The sequence below is a fragment of the Mustelus asterias genome, chromosome 4 (assembly GCF_964213995.1).
Source record: "Mustelus asterias chromosome 4, sMusAst1.hap1.1, whole genome shotgun sequence".
In the NCBI taxonomy this organism is placed as follows: Eukaryota; Metazoa; Chordata; class Chondrichthyes; order Carcharhiniformes; family Triakidae; genus Mustelus; species Mustelus asterias.
Genome location: NC_135804.1, coordinates 109,290,564 through 109,310,025, shown reverse-complemented (window position 1 = coordinate 109,310,025; position 19,462 = coordinate 109,290,564). Strand labels below are relative to the sequence as shown.

Genomic DNA, 19,462 nt, shown 5'->3' with positions numbered 1-19,462 from the left:
TGAATTTACAGCAGTTATTTCATAATTTATCTAGATTCACAACCCATGTTAAAGATAGCAGTGCTGTTAAACTTCACACTGGGAAAAGAAATCAAAACTTTTTTGGAATCACAACAGTTAAGTTAACAGATAAGGCAGTGGCGCAATGGTATTGTCACTGGACTAGTAATCCAGAGACACAGGGTAATGCCCTGGAGACCGGGTTCGAATCCCACCATGGCAGATGGTGAGATTTGAATTCAAAAATCTAAATCTTGTAATTAAATGTCTAATGACCATGAAACCATTGCCCATTATCATAAAAACCCATCTGGTTCACTGATGTCCTTTAGGGAAGGAAATCTGCCATCCTTACCTGGTCTGGCCAGGTAACTCCAGATCCACAGTGACATGGTTGACTCTTAAATCTTGTCTACAAGCCACTCAATTCAAGGGCAATTAGGGACGAGCAACAAATGCTGGCTCAGCCAGTAATGCCCATATCTCCTGAACTAATAAAAGAGTAGCAACCAGATGTGGCACACCAATAAGCTATGTCACAATATCAGATAAACCATCTTTTTGGGATAATCTGGGCAAAGAAATTGAATGGAGTTTACACCTTTTTAAAAAATTAAACAAAGCAGATGATGCCAAGATGCTCCAGTGTCACTCAGCAGATACATAAAATAATTGAAGCAAATTAACCAGGAATGGGATCTCGGCACCTGGCCACAGAAAGACTCTTTTTTTAAAAAAAAAGGCTAAGGTTAAGCTCCCGGGATGTTGAAAGAAGCCTGGAACAGATTGTTTGCCACTTGATGCATGGCAAATACAAAAAAAAATACACATTACAGCAAATTCAAAAAGGTTTTTTATGCCCATGGATAACATAAACCAAACAATTTTATGAATTACAATACCACCAGAAAACATCTGAGCAACACTTTTTTTTAAAAAACAACTCACTTTTGGCATGTTAAAGAATCCATGCCAATGTTCTAAATTGATTTTGATGATGAAATAGACCTTTGGTAGTATTTCTTTAACAGCACTCGCCTGATAAAATTATAATCAGCCACTATTCTATATCTGGAATGAGGTTTTGAACACACTATATCATCTACTCTCAACTCTTCTAAAGCACTCTTAAAAGATAAAAAAGAATGCAAAACTTGCCAAGATCGTTCAGAACTTAGTTTTCAAAGTATGTGACCCTGACAAGAAGATTAAAAGTACAAACAGAACTATCCATTTTGATTTGATTAATTATTGTCACATGTATTAACAGAGTGAAAAGTATGTTTCTTGCGCACTATACAGACAAAGCATACTGTTCGTAGAGAAGGAAAGGAGAGAGTGCAGAATGTAGTGTTACAGTCATAGCTAGGGTGTAGAGAAAGATCAATTTAATGCAAGGTAGGTCCATTCAAAAGTCTGACAGCAGCAGGGAAGAAGCTGTTCTTGAGTCGGTTGGTACGTAACCGCAGACTTTTGTATCTTTTTTCCGATGGAAGAAGGTGGAAGAGAGAATGTCCGGGGTGTGTGGGGTCCGTAATTATGCTGGCTGCTTTGCTGAGGCAGCGGGAAGTGTAGACAGACTCAGTGGATGGGAGGCTGGTTTGTGTGATGGATTGGGCTACATTCACGACCTTTTGTAGTTCCTTGCAGTCTTGGGTAGAACAGGAGCCATACCAAGCTGTGAAACAACCAGAAAGAATGCTTTCTATGGTGCATCTGCAAAAGTTGGTGAGAGTCATAGCGGACATGGCAAATTTCTTTAGTCCTATGAGAAAGTAGAGGCGGACAGGTTGTTGGTTTTCTGGACACCTAAAAACTTGAAGCTTTCGACCCTTTCTATTTCGTCCCCATTGATGTAGACAGAGGTATGTCCTGCTTTACGCTTCCTGAAGTCGGTAACAATCTCCTTTGTTTTATTGACATTGAGGGAGAGATTATTGTTGCCGCACCAGTTCACCAGATTCTCTGTCTCATTCCTGTACTCTGTCTCGTCATTGTTTGCGATCCAACCCACTGATGGTGTCATCAGCAAACTTGAAAATCGAATTGGAGGGGAATTTGGCCACACAGTCATAGGTGTATAAGGAGTATAGTAGGGGCCTGAGAACACAGCCTTGTGGGGCACCACTGTTGAGGATGATCATAGAGGAGGTGTTGCTGCCTATCCTTACTGATTGTGGTCTGCGAGTTAGGAAGTTCAGGATCCAGTCGCAGAGGGAGGTGCCGAGGCCCAGGCCACAGAGTTTGGAGATGGGTTTCATGGGGATAATGGCATTGAAGGCTGAGCTGTAGTCAATAAATAGGAGTCTGATGTAGGTGTCCTTGTTATCTAGGTCTTTCAGGGTTGAGTGCAGGGCCAGGGAGATGGCGTCTGCCGTGGACCTGTTGCGGCAGTAGGCAAACTGTAGTGAATCCAGGTAGTCCAGGAGGCTGGAATTGATTCATGCCATAACTAGCCTTTCAAAGCACTTCATAATGATGGATGTCAGAGCCACCGGCCAATAGTCATTAAGGCATGCTGCTTGGCTTTTCTTAGGTACTGGGATGATGGTCGTCTTCTTGAAGCAGATAGGGACTTCAGATTGTTGTAAAGAGAGGTTGAAGATGTCTGTGAATACCCCCGCCAACTGCTCCACGCAGGAGCTGAGTGCACGTCCAGGTACCCCATCCAGGCCAGTCGCTTTCCATGGGTTGACCTTCGAGAAAGACGCACTGACATCTGCAGTGGTAACCCCAGATACAGGTTCATCCAGGCATCCAGGGTGGAGGGCATGTTCTCACAGACCTCTTGCTCAAAACAGGCGTAGAATGCATTGAGCTCATCAGGGAGGGGTGCGTTGGAGCCGGCGATTTTATATGCCTTCATCTTGTAGCCTGTTATGTCTTGCAGACCTTGCCATAGTCGACGGGGGTCGGTGCGGCTAGCCTGGGACTCTAGCTTGGTCCTGTACTGTCTTTTGGCATCTTTGATGGATCTCCTTAGATCGTATCTAGCTTTCTTGTATAGGTCAGCGCCTGACTTGAACGCCTCAGACCTGGATTTCAGCAAGCAGTGGATATCCCTGTTCATCCATGGTTTCCAGTTGGGGAACACACGTATTTGCTTCTTTGGCACACAATCTTCTACAACACTTACTAATGAAGTCAGTTACTGTAGTGACGTACTCGTTCAGGCTGGTCACAGAGTTTTTAAATACTGACCAGTCCACTGACTCCAAGCAGGCCTGTAGAAGATCATCCGATTCCTCAGACCAACATTGCACGACTTTCTTTGATGGATTCTCCCACTTCAGTTTTTGCTTCTAAGCTAGAAGCAGCAGCACAGCCTTGTGGTCTGATTTGCCAAAGTGTGGGCGGGCGATAGAGCGGTAGGCATGTTTGATATTTGTGTAGCAGTGGTCTAGGATGTTGAGAATAAATATAATTCTGCACAGAATTCTAACTGCAGCTACACAAATATCACAGTGAAAATTTACTGGCTCCATTCCCTTTTCATTTTACTTTAAAATATTTTGTTAGGAGTTTGTGGAACATTTATTCTGTCTCTACCTTAAAGACACAGTGAAAAGTATAAACACACTGAAAAAGATGACAGACATGCCCTCTTATTCTGATGAATGATCTGCAACTTGAAAAGTTAATTTCATCATAAAAACACCAAGTGCTGGAAATACTTAGCATCTATGGGGAAAGAAAGACAGTTAACTTTTGAGTCAAATATGACTTTACTTCAGAATGAAAGTAGAAATGAGATGGATTTTATTGAAAGGGAGAAAAAGAATAAAAAGGAAGGTCTGGGATACAATGGAGGGCAGGAGAAATTAAATGACAAAGATGTAATGAAGCAAAGCACAAAGGGAGTGGTAATGGTCATAGTAAAGAAACAAAGCATTTGTCCAAAATGAATGTAAATTGCAGAATAATGAACAGCTCTGTCCAAAAGTAAAAACATGAAAAACAAGATTAAGACTAGCACATGGCAAAGAATAAACAGCATCAAAATGGGAGACAAAGAATTGCTGAGTCCAGAAGGATTTGAAGTGCCTAATCGGAAAATGATGAAGCGTTGTTCTTCAATCTTGCATTGAGCTTCACTGCAACATAGACCACAATTTTGAGCACGAGAGCAAGATAGTGAATTATAACGCCAAGCATTTGGATCATGTTTGTGAACTAAGCAAAGATGTTTTGCAAAATGGTTATCCAATCTGCATTTGGTCTCTCCAGTGTAGAGGAGACTGCATTGTGAGTAATGAACACGGCACACTGAATTATTAAAAGTACAAGAAAATCAGGTGCCCAATGCACCTGACAGCAACTGGCTGATCAAATCAAACATGTTCCTTAATATAAGCCTACTTGCGACAATATTAAACAAACTAACAATAAACTTTGCTCGTAATAGGTAGTGTACAGACCATCCAGTCCTTGCTTGCAAAACTCAAAACAAAATGTCCAGTTAGGTGTGATTCTGTACTTGGACAGCACTTGCTGAATAATCCTGTGTGCGCTAATAGTTACCAACAACCGGTTTAAGATAATCAGCTGAAATAATTTATACCTGCTTGAAACAACATACATTCATGTGCAAAGACCCAGTCTCTGCAAACAAAAGGAATATTTTCAAGCCTTGCATCTTTTTTGAATTACCAGGGAGCTTGCGAGCATCTCGTTCCCAAATATTTTTTTCCATGGGAATAACTCAACCAATCCACATCCTTTAGTCCTATACTATAAATTGTGATTGTTTGAAATTTGGCACTCTTGGTTTTTGTCCTGATGAGTGCAAGATGAAAAGCTTTGGCAATGCATCTCTTTTCAGCAGTGTTCTCAGGTTTTGTACCACGATGGGACTACCATAAGTCACAGCTTCACCTGGAAGGAATATTCGGATCTTGGATGGTGAGAAGAGGAGATCAAAGGACAGGATGGTGAGAAGAGGAGATCAAAGGACAGGTGTTACACCTATTGCAATGCAGAGGCATTGTAGGAAGGGGACAAGGTTTTGGGTTGGTTGAGGAATGAACAAGGGTATCCCTTCAAAATGCTGACGGGGAAGGGAAGATCATTTTGGCAATGGCAATGGTGAGAATGATCCTTGGAATGTGAGGCTGGTCGGGTGGAAAATGAGGTTAAGAGGTACCCTATTGCATTTCAGGGAGGGAGGAAGAAGGGGACCAAAAGTGCAGAAAATAGGTCAGACATGTCAAGTGTCCAGACCACCATAGTGGTGTGCAGGGAAATCCATGGTTGAGGAAAACGAAAGGCGACTTGATCGTTAAAATGTGATGGAGAAACCGGGAGAATGAAATGGAACTATTACAGAAGGCAGGGTGTTAGGAAGTGCAATCAAGGTAGCTGAGAGTTGGTAGACTTCTAATTAATATTCAACAACAGCCTATCCCCAGAGACAGAATTTGAAGGGAAGTGTCATCGATGGACCATGTGAAAAACTATGGAAATTGTAAACAAGTTGAAGTTTTCCAGTAAATTAATTGCAGATGGGCGGCACAGTGGTTAGCACTGCTGCTTCACAGCTCCAGGGTCCCGGGTTCGATTCCCGGCTCGGGTCACTGTCTGTGTAGAGTTTGCACATTCTCCTCGTGTCTGCGTGGATTTCCTCCGGTTTCCTCCCACAGTCCAAAGATGTGCGGGTTAGGTTGATTGGCCAGGTTAAAAATTGCCCCTTAGAGTCCTGAGATGCGTAGGTTAGAGGGATTAGTGGGTAAATATGTGGGGGTAGGGCCTGGGTGGGATTGTGGTCGGTGCAGACTCGATGGGCCGAATGGCCTCCTTCTGCACTGTCGGGTTTCTATGATTTCTATGATCAGTGTTCATGTAAGCCTACTTGTGTCACAAATTAACTTAAAACTTAACTTAAAAACAGTTAAAGAGCAGGCAGCACACCGATTATTGTTGATAAACAAATACTTTGTTTCTTTACAACCATTACCAAGCCTTTTGTCCCTGAAATCTTTGTCATTTAATCTCTCCCTCTATCCACTTCCAAGCCTTCCCTTTTATTGTTCTCCCCACTTTCAATTGCACAAACCCATATCATGTGTCTAACTTCATTCAGACCTGAAGTCATGTTCAACTATCTTCTACTAATAATGTATATTAATGGCCTAGACCTAGGTGTACAGAGTACAATTTGAAAGTTTGCGCATGATACAAAATTCTGAAGCATTGCCAGCTGTGAGGACAATGTATAGCTTCAGAAGGACGTTGACAAGTTGGTGGGATAGGCAAATTGGTGGCAAATGAAGTTCAATGCAGAGAAACGAGGTGACACAGTGCCTTGACTCGGGTACAGGTGACCAGCCGGCTCCAGCTCGCAACCAACTTTCCAACAGGAGGCGCTTGGTGCTGCATCCAGGGCGCGATGGATCAATTGAAAAACAATTAAATATCCAGTCAGTGAGTTTCAGATTTTAAAGAAATGTGGAGCAGCCGGGAGGACGGGTTGTAGAATATTGCCCATCATTAACAGCTATATATATTTTATATATATACACACACAAACGTCATAAAAGGGAAGTTCATTTGCTGCAGTAAGAAAAATAAAGCATCTAAAAAGTGAATCGATTGTAATGCACGAACAATGTAATAATGTTTGGGTTTAACTGGTTAAGCCACTCACCGGTCCCAAGCAGCAGCAGCCGCCGCGACCTTACCGACGGTTCCGCGTTTCCATGCAGCTAATCGACAAGATACAGTGGGAGTGCAAGATGGCCCGCACGCCAACCCGCGTCACGTGACCGCCCCCGCTGGGAGGCGGCGACCAGCGCAGCAGCTCCGCCCCTCAGCTGAGCAGCAGGCGGCGCCGGGCCGAGCGGCCGGTTACCCTGGAGACGATCCGGGGCGGCCACAAGGCCAAAGCGGCAGGTCAGGCCGGACATGTTTTCAGCGGACGCGGAGTTGGAGCGAATGGTTCCCGTTTTATTAATCTTCATCATCTTGATTTTGTTCGTGCTCAGTAACTTTTTCATCCTGTACATGATTCCGGTAAACATCTACAGCCGCTCGCCGCTGACTGTCCGAAGGGGGACGTAAGAAAAGGAGCAGGTCGGATTTCACCTCGTCGCATTTCTTCTCAGGTGAGAACTGACCTCCTGGAAAGCATTTTTGTTCGTAAACCTTTTTTGAGACACCACAAACATTCGAACTTGAATGCCCGGACTCTACCATTTTATTATTTTTTTTCCTGAGATTTACTTGAGTTTGTAAAATTAAAAATTGCACCACCTACCATTTAAACTACCATTTCGACCAGTCATAAGGATTACTGATGCAGGGATTGACCCATTGCTTTGTGTGTGAAGAACTCATTACAATTTGAATTTGGATTCTTCTCCGGACGTATTGCAGGGTTTTCCTCGAAAGAAAATGTTACTTTTATTCACTTGAGGTTATTCCTTCAAACACATTTTTTAAAAAAACATTAGACTTTCTCCCCAATCACCAGAATCAGTACGAGATTATGGTTTTTCTTCCGTTTTGGGATGATTTGTGCGGTAGGATAACTGGAATGAGGTTCAGTAAATAGACAAATATCCGTTTACGGGGAATTGTGTGGAAAAAAAAGAGCAAACTTTCGGTTATTAAAACAAAGCGTCAGAAACGCAAATGAATGCACCAGCAGGTTTGAAGCAGAGGTGACAGTTTGCCATTTATGTCGATGTTTTAATGGCAGATAATTGATCACATTTCCTAGAATGACTTTTCAGTGGATAACAAATATATCATCAGAGATTAAGAATGGGAAGAACTTATGCAGGGTTAAATATCCATTGCGAACGGAAATACAGCCTTCAGTTTCCTGAAAATGATTTGAGTCACAATTTCAGAGTAAGATCTTAGCTTTTTACATAAGAATAAAACGGTTCTAAGCAGTCATTGGTGGTGGACTGTTGATGGACATCAGTGATTGTACATATGTCGATTCTTTAACATTGCAAGTAATGAAATCATCCTAGCCCCTGTACTTATTCATTAAAGCGCCAATGTTGCAAATTGATTTGTCTATCACTAATTCATTTCTCAGAACATCAGAAGTTCACACATTTATTTATTGACCAGCATGCAATTTCATAAAATATGGGAGTAAATTAGCCTTTAAGCCATATGAATAACATGGGTACATTTTGCCAAATCCAAAGTCTTGACAGGATAGGAGGTGGGATTGTGGTTGGAATGCTGTTTTTGTTTTGTTGCTAATCAAGAATTATTATAAACCTTAATGGCCCAGATGTTGTGTGCGGCAAGTGTGGTTGTTCATTACTCACCTTGAAAAAGAGTGGCCACGTAGGCCTAATAATCCATGGTATCGACTCTTCCCTTTACCCAACAGTAATTTGTTTCCTAACAATGATGTCACAATGGGCACAGTGGTTAGCACTGCTGTCTCACAGCGCTAGGGACCTGGGTTTGATTCCCGGCTTGGGTCACTGTCTGTGTGGAGTTAGGGGATTTTCACAGTAACTTCATTGCAGTGTGAATGTAAGCCTACATGTAACTAATAAATAAACTTTAAATCAAGCTGGATAAGCAACCAATCATATTGAAGTATAATCTGGAATTATAAAATTACAGAATACCTTCACATTTTGGCTTTTAAGTTTTTATAGATAGTAACACAAATTAAGGCATAGTTTCAAATCATTCTCAAAAGATCCGGAGGGAATGAGGAGAAATTGTTTCATTGCATTGTGAGGATCTGGAATATTCTAGATCCATAGTATAAATCTTATCCTATTTTCTTTGTCTTTAGCTCTGACAAAGAGTCATTCTGACTTGAAATGCTGGTTCTATTCTCTCTCCACAGATGCTGTCAGACCTGCTGAGTTTTTCCAGCATTTTCTATTTTTGTTTCAGATTCCAGCATCTCCAGTACTTTGCCTTTATCTGGAATATTCTATCTTTATTGGTGGTGGAAGCTGATCCCGTAAATAATTTTAAAGCGAGTTAGACAGTTACTTGAGAATGAGGAACTTAAGGTTACGGATAAAACGCAGGGACTTAGTAGAATTTCTCTTCCAAAGCACAGACATGTTGGATTGAATGGCTTGCTGTGTTTCTATGATTCTATATAATATCCCAGTATACAATATCTTAAAAACATATTTTAAATGAGCCTCTGTGCAAAAGAATAAAAACATTTCAATGTAAACTCAATCTTACATCATACTAAATGCACCAAATTCCAAAATGATATTTAACCTAAGCTATTTGTGAGAGAATAAAAGAATAGAGTGCCCCTCAGTTATCGCCATGTGATCCAATTGTCAGAAACCCCTGTACAAAAAGATCCTATTCTGTGTTTAGATTTCTGATTCCTTTTAACTGTAACAACTGGGATCAAATCTAGAATCTTGCCAGTCAGTATGATTCAATTATTATAAACTAAATTCCACATAAGATAGACAATCACTGTTCAGTATATATTTTCTTCCCTTTCCTTTAACTGCTAGATACACGCACATGAGGGGGTGTGCACATAGCTTGTTTCCAACTTGCTGCCACTATTTCTTGTAGTTAACTGCCCGGCAACACCAGGGCCTATCCAGATGCCAATGTGCCCTCTGAGCTTTTATCATTCAAATCAAAGATGGAACAGAATGCATATTTGGCTATGTCTGCTCCAAGGTACAATGCCAGTAGCCTCATTATCACCACAAAATAACATTTTGTTTATTAATTCATGGGATGTGGCTGTTACTGACTAGGCCAGCATTTATTGACGATTCCTAAATGCTCTTGGACTGAGGAGCATGCCAGGCCATTTCAAAGGCCATTTGAGAGTCAACCATATTGGTGTGGATGTGGAGTCAGGGCATGTGAGGATGTCAGATTTCCAGATGGGTTTTCAGGATTCATGGTCATCATAAGACTTTTAATTCCAGATTTTTATTGCATATGGTGGGTTCAAACCTGGGTCCCCACAGCATTATCCTGGGCTCTAGGTTACTAGTTCAGCGACCACACTACTAAGCCACCATCTTCCCAGAATTAATGCTTTTCTCTTAAACTATTACACTGCACCAGCCTTTTCACCAAATCTCTTTTTCTTAAAAACATATGTCACCTCTACATTCATTCAATTTGCTGCAATAGTTTACCCTCAATGTGAAAAATTTAAAGCAGATTAGCATGCAGTGACATACAAAGGGACTGCAAGAATACAATACAAAAACAAAGACAAATAGAAGAGAGAGAGAGCCAGGTAAAGAAGAAAAAAATACTTTTACTAATGACCAATGCTAGGGGAGATTAATCTGTACAGGACAAATGAACATCCATGATATATAAAAGAAATAACAATCCATAACACAATAAAGCATGAACAGTTAATCTGGTATGCGATTTTTGTTCTTTCAAGTTTAAATTCTCAATCTTGCATATTTGAAATCCAATCAGTTTATTTAATACCAATGGAGAGGATTACTATGAGATCCATCAGGACCCTGAGGCAAAGAAATCAGCAACTTTCAGGGATATTATGAACATCAAATAGACATGCACTTTGTATGCCGAGGCCACTTTCTCTTCCCCTCCAAGTTCACCATCCCATTGGTCCCTCTCTCCAACCAGCCTTTCAAATCTGCCCAGATCCTTCAGTGATTAGGCTGGTGTAATACTGTGTCACACAGTTCAATACAGTCTGAGATTTGATCCCTAGTCTGTATTCAGTTTACTGATTTCAGTGAGTAGAGATGGTTACAATTGTTGAAAATCTTTCAGTACATATTTTTGAGATTTACAATTTATGAATAGTCACTTGGGTCATGTTCTGGGGGTAAATAATGCCATGAAACCCATGTTGTAGCATCAGGTAGCACTTCAGAGAGGAGGAGCAGAGATTTTTTTTTGTTGTTGAATCTACTGAGCCAATTTTGACCTTCAATCTAAGAATAGCATGCGAGGAAACAAACAATCAAAACATCTGCCATGCAATCTGAATGATGCAGAATGGATTTTAATTCCAGCAAGACTGTGATGGGGAACTGCATTTGTGAGTAAACTCATGTCTGCCCAGCATGGGTTCACAGGGATTTTAACTGCCAAGTCTCTCTACCATGCCCTTTTAACAGGTGGAAAGCAGCCAGCAGCTTGCAGAAAATCTGAGAACTATGGCAGCATCCAAGTAAAATATGAGAAAAGTAGATCTGGGTGGGTCTAGCTGGAGGAATAGCAGTTGGGAAGTCTCGACTTTACTTCTGGGGCACAGGGGAGAATTGCACCTCCTGCCGCCCCCCCCCCCCCCCCCGCCCCCCCCAAAATTAACCTTCTTGTCATGATCCTCTTTCTTTAAAAAATATAATTCCTCAAAGGTGGGTTTCAGTGGCATGGCTGACATTTATTGGCATCCTTGATTTCCCTTCATTTACAATGCCTCAGATAATGAAATGAGCTCATATGCAGCAAGACCGGGACTACATTGTGGCTTGGGCTGATAAATGGCAAGTAATATTTGTATCACGCACTGCTAGGCAATAACAAGAAAAATTCTAATTACCACCATTCTGGGGTCAGGTATATCATTATTTACCAGAAACTTAATGGGACCAACCACATTAATACCATGCTAGAAGAGCAGGTCAAGGCTGGGTATTCTGTGGTGAGCGAGTAAACTCTTAAATCCTCAGACTTTCCACTATTACAAAGCACAAATCATGGTTGGAACTCTACCACTTCGCCCGCCATGGAATCGGAGCAGGCAAGGGTCCAACAACGGAAATCTTGGGCAGGAATTTCCGGTCTAGCCCAAGTGAGGCCATAAAATCCCACCCCATGAGTCTGACAAAATACTCTCCACGTGCCTGTATGATTGCACCCGTAAAAGCTCGATATCATCCAGAACAAAGCAACCTGCTTAATGGGTACTCCATTCATCACCTTAACTCTTGACCTCACCCATCTTGGCACACCATAGCTGCAGAGCACCATTTATAAGATGCATTGCAGAACGTGCCAAGGTCTCTACAGCAGAATCTAGAATCTCTGCCACCTAAGCAGGACAGGGAAGCAGGTGTGTGGGAACACCACCATCTGCAAATTCCCTTCTAATACAGAGGAGGAGGACTACAACAAATTACAGGAGGACATTAATAAACTTGAAGATAGTGGCAAGTAATTGGCAAAGAAAATTCAACACGAATAAAGTGAGGCAGTACATGGTAGGAAGAATGGTAATTAATTTATTATTTGGAAGGTGTTAGTCCAGGTAGGATAGAGGAATAAAGGGATACACCAGTCACTAGAAATTGCACTGAGATTAGCAAGGCCATAAAAAAATCTGCTTGACCTCCATCAAACCGTAGTTAGATCACACTGCAGAGCACTGTGCACAGTTATGGTCTCCATTTTATAAAATGGGTATGGTGGCACTGGAGAGGGATGCAGAGAAGATTTATGAGGATAATACCAGAAATAGCAGGAAAGAATTGATGTGCCGTGTCTCTTCTCTCTTGGAAAAAGGCTGAGGGGTGGCATAATGGAAGTCTTTAGAATTATGAGTAGTTGTGATAGAGTAGATACAGAGAGAATGTTGCCTCTTGTGGGCAAGAATGTAACTAGAGGACATCAGCATAAGATAGTCACCAAGAAATCCAGTAGGGTTTTCAGAAGAAACTTATTTATCCAGAATGTCAAACTCACTACCACGGAGAGTGGTCCAAGTGAGTAGTATAGGTGAATTTAAGGAGTAGCTAAACAAGCATGTGAAAGAGAAGGGAATAGGTAGTTACAATGGAAGATTTAGATTGAAAAAGAGATGGAAGAAGGCTTGAGTGGAGCAAAAAAAACCGGCATGGACTTGTTGGATCAAATGGCTGTTGCTGTGCTATATATCCAATGTAAAGCTACATACTACCCTGATTTAGAAATATATTACCATTCCTTCATCGTCACTGGGTTAAAATCCTTGAACTCCCCAACAGCACAATGGGAATACCTTCACCACACAGAATAAAACAGTTTAAGAACTCATCACCATGTTCTCAAGGGCTATTAGGGATGTCAATAAATGCTGGTCCTTCCAATGACATCCATATCCCATGAATTGATTAAAAAAACAAGTGCTGAAAAGCTGCCATCTTGACTTCTGTGGGGAAGGTGCTCCCAAAATTAAGTTATTCTTTGTAGTGTTTAAAACAACTGAGTGGTTCACAAGGCCATTTTAAAGGGTGATCAACTACATTTATGTGGGACTTGAATCATATATAGTGGGCCAGACCAGGAAAGTATGGCAAGGTTTCTTCCTAAAGAGACATGAATGAAATAGTTATGACAAAACAACAGCTTTTTTAATTTACAGTTTTTAAAACTGGATTTATATTTTCAAACTGCCATGGTGGGATTGAACAGACCTCTTCTGGCATAATCATTACACTATACTCCGGTCAGGCAGCGCCTGTAGAGATGGGTCATCGTTCTGAAACATTAACTCTGTTTCTCTCTCCACAGATGCTGACATGATCTACTGAGTATTTTCAGCATTTTCTGTTTTTATTTCGGATTTCCAGCATCTGCAGCAACCTTGCTTTTGCACAACACTACCTAACTGGCTTCAGACTGGAGGGAACACCACAGTGGCTTCCCTGCTCAGCCCCAAAGTTAAAATTGCATTTTTCACCCAGTGATAACATTAGAACCAAATCTGATTATTTAAAGGAGGATCCTGTCAGAATAAGGCAAGTGCCTTTGTTGCAAGCTAATAAGATCAGGTTAAAATCAGAATCAGCCCTCGTCCTTCCAACAATTGTACTGAACTAATTTGAAATTTTTCAATGTGCATTTGTAATAAGTACCAAAAATCTATAATCTGGCAATCATTGATGCACCATGTTCTGGGGATATATGTACATTTTAAAAAATGTATAAGATCTATCAATGAGGAGCATGCTCACACATTCAAAGACTGATATAGAAACTGAGGAACTGTGAGCATGAACTATGACCTCTCAGGTCAGAGGATCTATATTAATAGCAATGTAATTGCTTTAGATGAATAAAATGTGATTCCACTGCACATCTATGTATCTTTTTTGATATTTGGTTCTGGTTATACTTCTGTAAGCACACTTTACTGAATTTTGGATTTTCAGTAAAATATTAATGCAGTCGTGATCCTGAATTAATGTTGTATTCAAACAGTGCATTAGATTGCAACATTGTCAATGCTCATTGTGATTAGAAGCAGACAGAACTGAACGCTTATAATTTACATGATACAAAAATGCTGTTGTTGAAATAATTATTGTTAAAGTTAAGGAAACAGATGAGACAGTATTAAAATTAAGGAAGGTTTGAAACTGCTTGCACATATATAATAGTTGAGTAGTGAAAATAGCTCTTGGATAATTTTCAAATTTAATTGCTAGGTGTTTTCAACCCTTGCTTCTTGAATTGAGCAGATAAACTAATTATTCTTTTTCCATGTTGAGTTAATTTCTTCCCACATGAACAGGTGTCCCTAATTTGTTTTTGGTTGAATGTCTTGGGAAGGATTGACCATATTTTTCCTCTCTATTGAAGGAAAAATGCCCCATGACAATGCACCACGGGGAACAGGTCCCTCACCTTTGCTGCACAGAAAGAATGAAATGACCGTCAGCAATGGCATGGGATCTTGTATGCAATTCTGCCATTTTCCTGAACAATTATGTTTATGGCTTAAGTAGTGATTAAAATTTAGAACAAAAGTTTAGAGGATTGATTAGGAACTGGTTCAGTGAAAAATCAGATGTGAAAACTCACGGCCTACCAGTGTGTTTGAGCTCCTCATTCTGTTAAACAGAAGAAAGTCACTTAAATATTCTATTAAGCTGACATCCAATCAACTGGTGACGGGACCATAATAGAGAAGTATTTTCCATAAATTAACCATTAATAGAGAAGATTATAAATCAGAAAATGGTTAAAGCATAGAAAGAGACCATTCAGCTTGTGTCTGTGCTAGCCCCCTATGATCAACGCAACTAGTGCCACACCACTGCATGTTCTCTGTAGCCCTGCGTTTATTTTCTTTTTAGGTAATAATCCAGTTCCCTTTTAAAAGCCTCAATTAACCCTGCCTCTACCACACTCCAAGGTAGTACGTTCCCGATCCAAATCAATTGTTGCATGAAAATATTTTTCTCCAAATCACCATTGCTTCTTTTGTGCCAATTTTCTTAAATCTATGCCCTATAGTTCTTCCCGTGCAGGCCCCTCATGATTTTGAATACCTCTATCAAATCTTCTCTCAACCATCTCTTCTTCATGGAAAACAGTCCCAACTTCTCCAATCTTTCTAAGCAACTGAAGTTCCTCATCCGTAGAACAATTCTCATGAATCTTTACTGCACCTTCTCAAATGCCTTCACATCCCTCCTGGAATAGTTTGTATTGTCTTCCTGCATTCTTTCTACCAAAATGAAGAACTTCATACCTCTTTGCATTAAATTTAATCTGCCACTTTCCACCCATTCCACCATCCTGCCTCTGTCCTTTTGAAGTTCAACATTATGCTCCTCATGGTTCACTTCACAATACTTCCAAGTTTCGTATCATCCACAAAGTTTGAAATTGTGCCCTGTACACAGAAGTCTGGATCATTACTCTATATCAGGCAGGGAGGGGTCCTCACAGCTATCCTTGGGGAACTCGACTAAAAACCTGCCTCCAGTCTGAAAAAACAACATTCACCACTATTCTTGGTTTCCTGTCACTCAGCCAACTTCATATCCATGCCATTACTGTCCCTTTTACTGTTCATGGGTTCTAACTTTGTTCACAAATCTGTTTTGGGGGCATTTTATCAAATGCCTTCTGGAAGCCCATGTACACCACATCAACAACATTACCGCCAAAACCCACTCTGTTACCTCACCAGCAAACTCAAGAAGATAGTTAAACATAATTTGTCATTCAACAAATGAACGTTTATTTCCCTCAATCAACCCACATTTGCCCAAATGACTATTAACTTTGTTCCAAATGATAATTTCTAAAAGATTACTATCACCAAGGTCACACTGACTGGCCTGTAGTTGCTGAGCTTATCTTTTTGATTTGATTTATTGTCATGTGTATTGGGATACAGTGAAAAGTATTGTTTCTTGCACACTATACAGACAAAACATATGGTTCATCAAATACATAGGGGAGAAGGAAAGGAGAGAGTGCAGAATATAGTGTTAAAGTTACAGCTAGGGGGTAGAGAAAGATCAGCTTAATATGTGGTAGGTCCATTCAAAAGTCTGATGGCAACAGGGAAGAAGGAGTTCTGCACCCTTTTTAAGATAGGTTGTAACATTTACAATTCTCCAGTCCTCTGGCATCAACCCTGAGTTGCTGGAAGATTGGAAAATAATGGCCAAATTATGCCTCCACAAGTTTTCATTCAATACCATAACCTTCATGCGTAAATCCCCTTTTTGATCCCCAATTGTTCCCACTCCTTCTTTTCTCACCCTTTTACTATTTAATTCCTATAAAAATAAACTTCTGGATTCCCATTTATGTTAAGCTGCAGTCTCTTCCCATACTCTGTTTTTCTTATTTGCTTTTTCATTTCCCCTCTGAATCTTCTCTTTGTCCTCCTTCTCAATTGTCTTATCCACCTGCGCCTGTCATAAGCACACTTTTTCTGCTTCATCTTAATCTTTATCTATTTTGTCATCCAGGGAGCTCTGGACAAGAATTTTACACTCAGTCCCCTAGCAGGTTCTGAGGCAGGGGTGGGGCATGGTCAAAATGCATGGACGGTATTCACTTTGATCAAGATTCAATTTTACGGTGGGGCGGGCAGGGCCCCAGATTGGAAGCCCACCTCTGCCCCTTTTGGGCCTTTTCCCACCCAGCCTCAATTTTTAGGCTAATGGGTGCTGGTGAATCAGGGTGCCAAATAGAAAAGATCTTCACCTTGGTTCTCGCTGGGAAATGGGTGTTCTAAACTCCGATTTGGGGTGCCTTCCTCTCAGGGACCTGGGAGTTCTGACCCTCTCTATCCAAAGACCTAACCCCAAACACCATTACTTTGCCCAGCTCCTGACCCCTTGGCTTCCCTACACTCCTGCCTCAGAGAACCCTGGTACTTTCCTGAAGCGCAGTTCCAGGACTTAGGCGCAGATATGGCACTGCATTACCTCTTCTGACCATTGCAGCCCGGAGAGCTGTCGGCTGTCTGATTGGCCTACAGTTCTCCAAGGTGGGACTTCTGACCAAGAGCATAAAGTAACCGGTCAGAGTTGATGGGGATATATTCCCCACCGACAATAACACCAGGGACCTGGGTTCAGTTCCCAGCTTGGATCACTGTCTGTGCGGAATCTGCACATTCTCCCCGTGTCTGTGTGGATTTCCTCCAGATGCTCCAGTTTCCTCCCACAATCCCAAAGATGTGCTGGTTAGGTGCATTGGCCATGCTAAATTCCCCCTCAGTGTACACAAACAGGTGCTGGAGTGTGGTGACTAAGAGATTTTCACAGTAACTTCATTGCAGGGTTAATGTAAGCCTACTTGTGACACTGATAAATGCTTCTAAAAAGCTGAGCACCCTGAAAATACAGGCCCTGGATTTGTTTGTCCTACCTTTCCTCTTTTGGGAATAAAGTCCTAACTTAGGGCGGCACGGTAGCACAGTGGTTCTCACTGCTGCTTCACAGCTCCAGGGACCTAGGTTCGATTCCCGGCTTGGGTTACTGTCTGTGTGGAGTTTGCACATTCTCCTCGTGTCTGCGTGGGTTTCCTCCGGGTGCTCCAGTTTCCTCCCACAGTCCAAAGATGTGCGGGTTAGATTGATTGGCCATGCTAAAAATTGCCCTTAGTATCCTGAGATGTGTAGGTTAGAGGGATTAGTGGGTAAATCTGTAGGGATATGGGGGTAGGGCCTGGGTGGGATTGTGGTCGGTGCAGACTCGATGGGCCGAATGGCCTCTTTCTGTACTGTGGGGTTTCTATGATGATTTAGCATTGACTCACTGAACATTGTTTCACTTTAATGTTGTTAATAAAGTAGTGCCAATACATCCCTATCTCCTGGCCTTGCTGTTGATTATTTTCCCTTTTAGGCTGAATCCACCTGATAATTAATACCTTAGTATTTCCTACTCTGACTCACTCAATATTCTTTGCACCTTGCTATCATTGTTGAAAATTACATTCTCATGCCCACAACCCTGCCAAGTTAGTTTAAACTCTCTCCCGTAGAACTAGCAAATAGTCCTGCCAGGAAATTGGTCCCAGCTCTCGTTTGCAACCCATCCGGCCTGTACAGATCCCATCTCTGGAGAACTGATCCGTGTGTCTGAAGAATCTAAAGCCCTCCCTTCTGCACCATCTCTTCAGCATGAATTCATCTGCTCTGTCTTTCTATTTCTGTACTTTCTCCTCTACTCACTTTAGGGTTTGGAATTGACCGACTATTCTTCCATCTATTAGATACCAAAACCTGCTACTTAAAAGAAAACTCACCAGCTTTTCTTCTTCTTGTGTCACTTAAATATAGAGAGATTAACTGAAATGTTTTACTTAATCGTTACAAAAGAAAATTAAATATTTCACTTCCAGCGCTTTAGATTAACTAAGGAAACAAAGGTAGCTACAGCAGCCACCAGCCAGCCAGCTCAAGGGTTTCCTGTCACATTTGATGATTTTTTTCTCTCCCTGCCTAATTTAGTGATGTCGACCTGCTTATCCTTACCTGTTGTGCGCTTCTCCCATTCTCAGTGATACCACGTTCTCCTCCTGGTCCGATCGACAGCGATCCCGACCTTCCCGATGTATTATTATTTTAATCCGAAAGGGAAATTAATTTCTAATTTTTGGAGTCCTGAAAATGTCAGCAGCTAAGTTTTCTAAAAGTTTTTAGTTCTTATTTCCTATTGCGCATTCTACAAATGGACGTTTCAATGTGTGAATGATTGCCGCTTTAAAAAGTCACTTTAAAAACTGTATCTGGACAAATTGATTTTGAACTCAAATTTGTTTTCCTTAACTTTGAGGGCGATCTCTCTATCAGTGTTAAGCAGCGAGTGTGTAATTCTAGGCGCTTTTTTGACGCAACAATCTCTAATCTGTTAGGTGTACAGTAATATGTCCATTGTGTAACCCCCCCAGGGCTGCTCCTTCGCCCTCATGAGTCTCAGTGCAAACTACAAGCCATCTTTCTACCACTATGAAGCTAAAACTCCAGGATCATACCAGCTGGCGAGCCCGATGGATTGATTTGAAGCCAGCAGTACTAAACAGCAAGGAATCTTGAAATTGATTTACTTCTAACCGTGCCATAGGAAGCTTGCACTCACGAGTTGTAAGGAAAATAAGTCATCTTTTTCATTAAAGAGGCGGGTAAGATTGAAGAGATTAATAGATCTACGCTTTTAAAATTAATGTGCAGTATCTGGAAATATTCGGTTTAACATACTCCAGTGTTGTTTCGAAGTAGGGGAACATTGGTCCAAGATTTTCCTTCTTC

General features: G+C 41.3%; 2 protein-coding genes across 15 annotated transcripts in view; one reads left to right on the top strand and one right to left on the bottom strand.

Annotated features, from left to right (window-relative positions):
• LOC144492933 (ecto-NOX disulfide-thiol exchanger 2-like) overlaps positions 1-6,757 on the bottom strand; it is a 251,077-nt gene extending 244,320 nt beyond the window's left edge. The window contains exon 1 of one of the 4 annotated variants that reach the window (XM_078211597.1): positions 6,644-6,757. The gene's annotated coding sequence lies outside the window, so the exon portion shown is untranslated. The remainder of the gene's footprint in view (positions 1-6,643) is intronic. The other 3 variants (XM_078211602.1, XM_078211600.1, XM_078211603.1) reach the window with 3 other exon arrangements.
• Positions 6,758-6,772: 15 nt separating this feature from the next.
• The window catches only part of LOC144492932 (ATP-binding cassette sub-family C member 5-like), a 179,325-nt gene continuing 166,635 nt past the window's right edge, over positions 6,773-19,462 (top strand). For 5 of the 11 annotated variants that reach the window (XM_078211582.1, XM_078211590.1, XM_078211583.1 and 2 more), the window contains exon 1: positions 6,812-7,100. The gene's annotated coding sequence lies outside the window, so the exon portion shown is untranslated. Of the gene's footprint in view, positions 7,101-19,462 lie in introns of all 11 variants that reach the window. The other 6 variants (XM_078211586.1, XM_078211581.1, XM_078211585.1 and 3 more) reach the window with 3 other exon arrangements.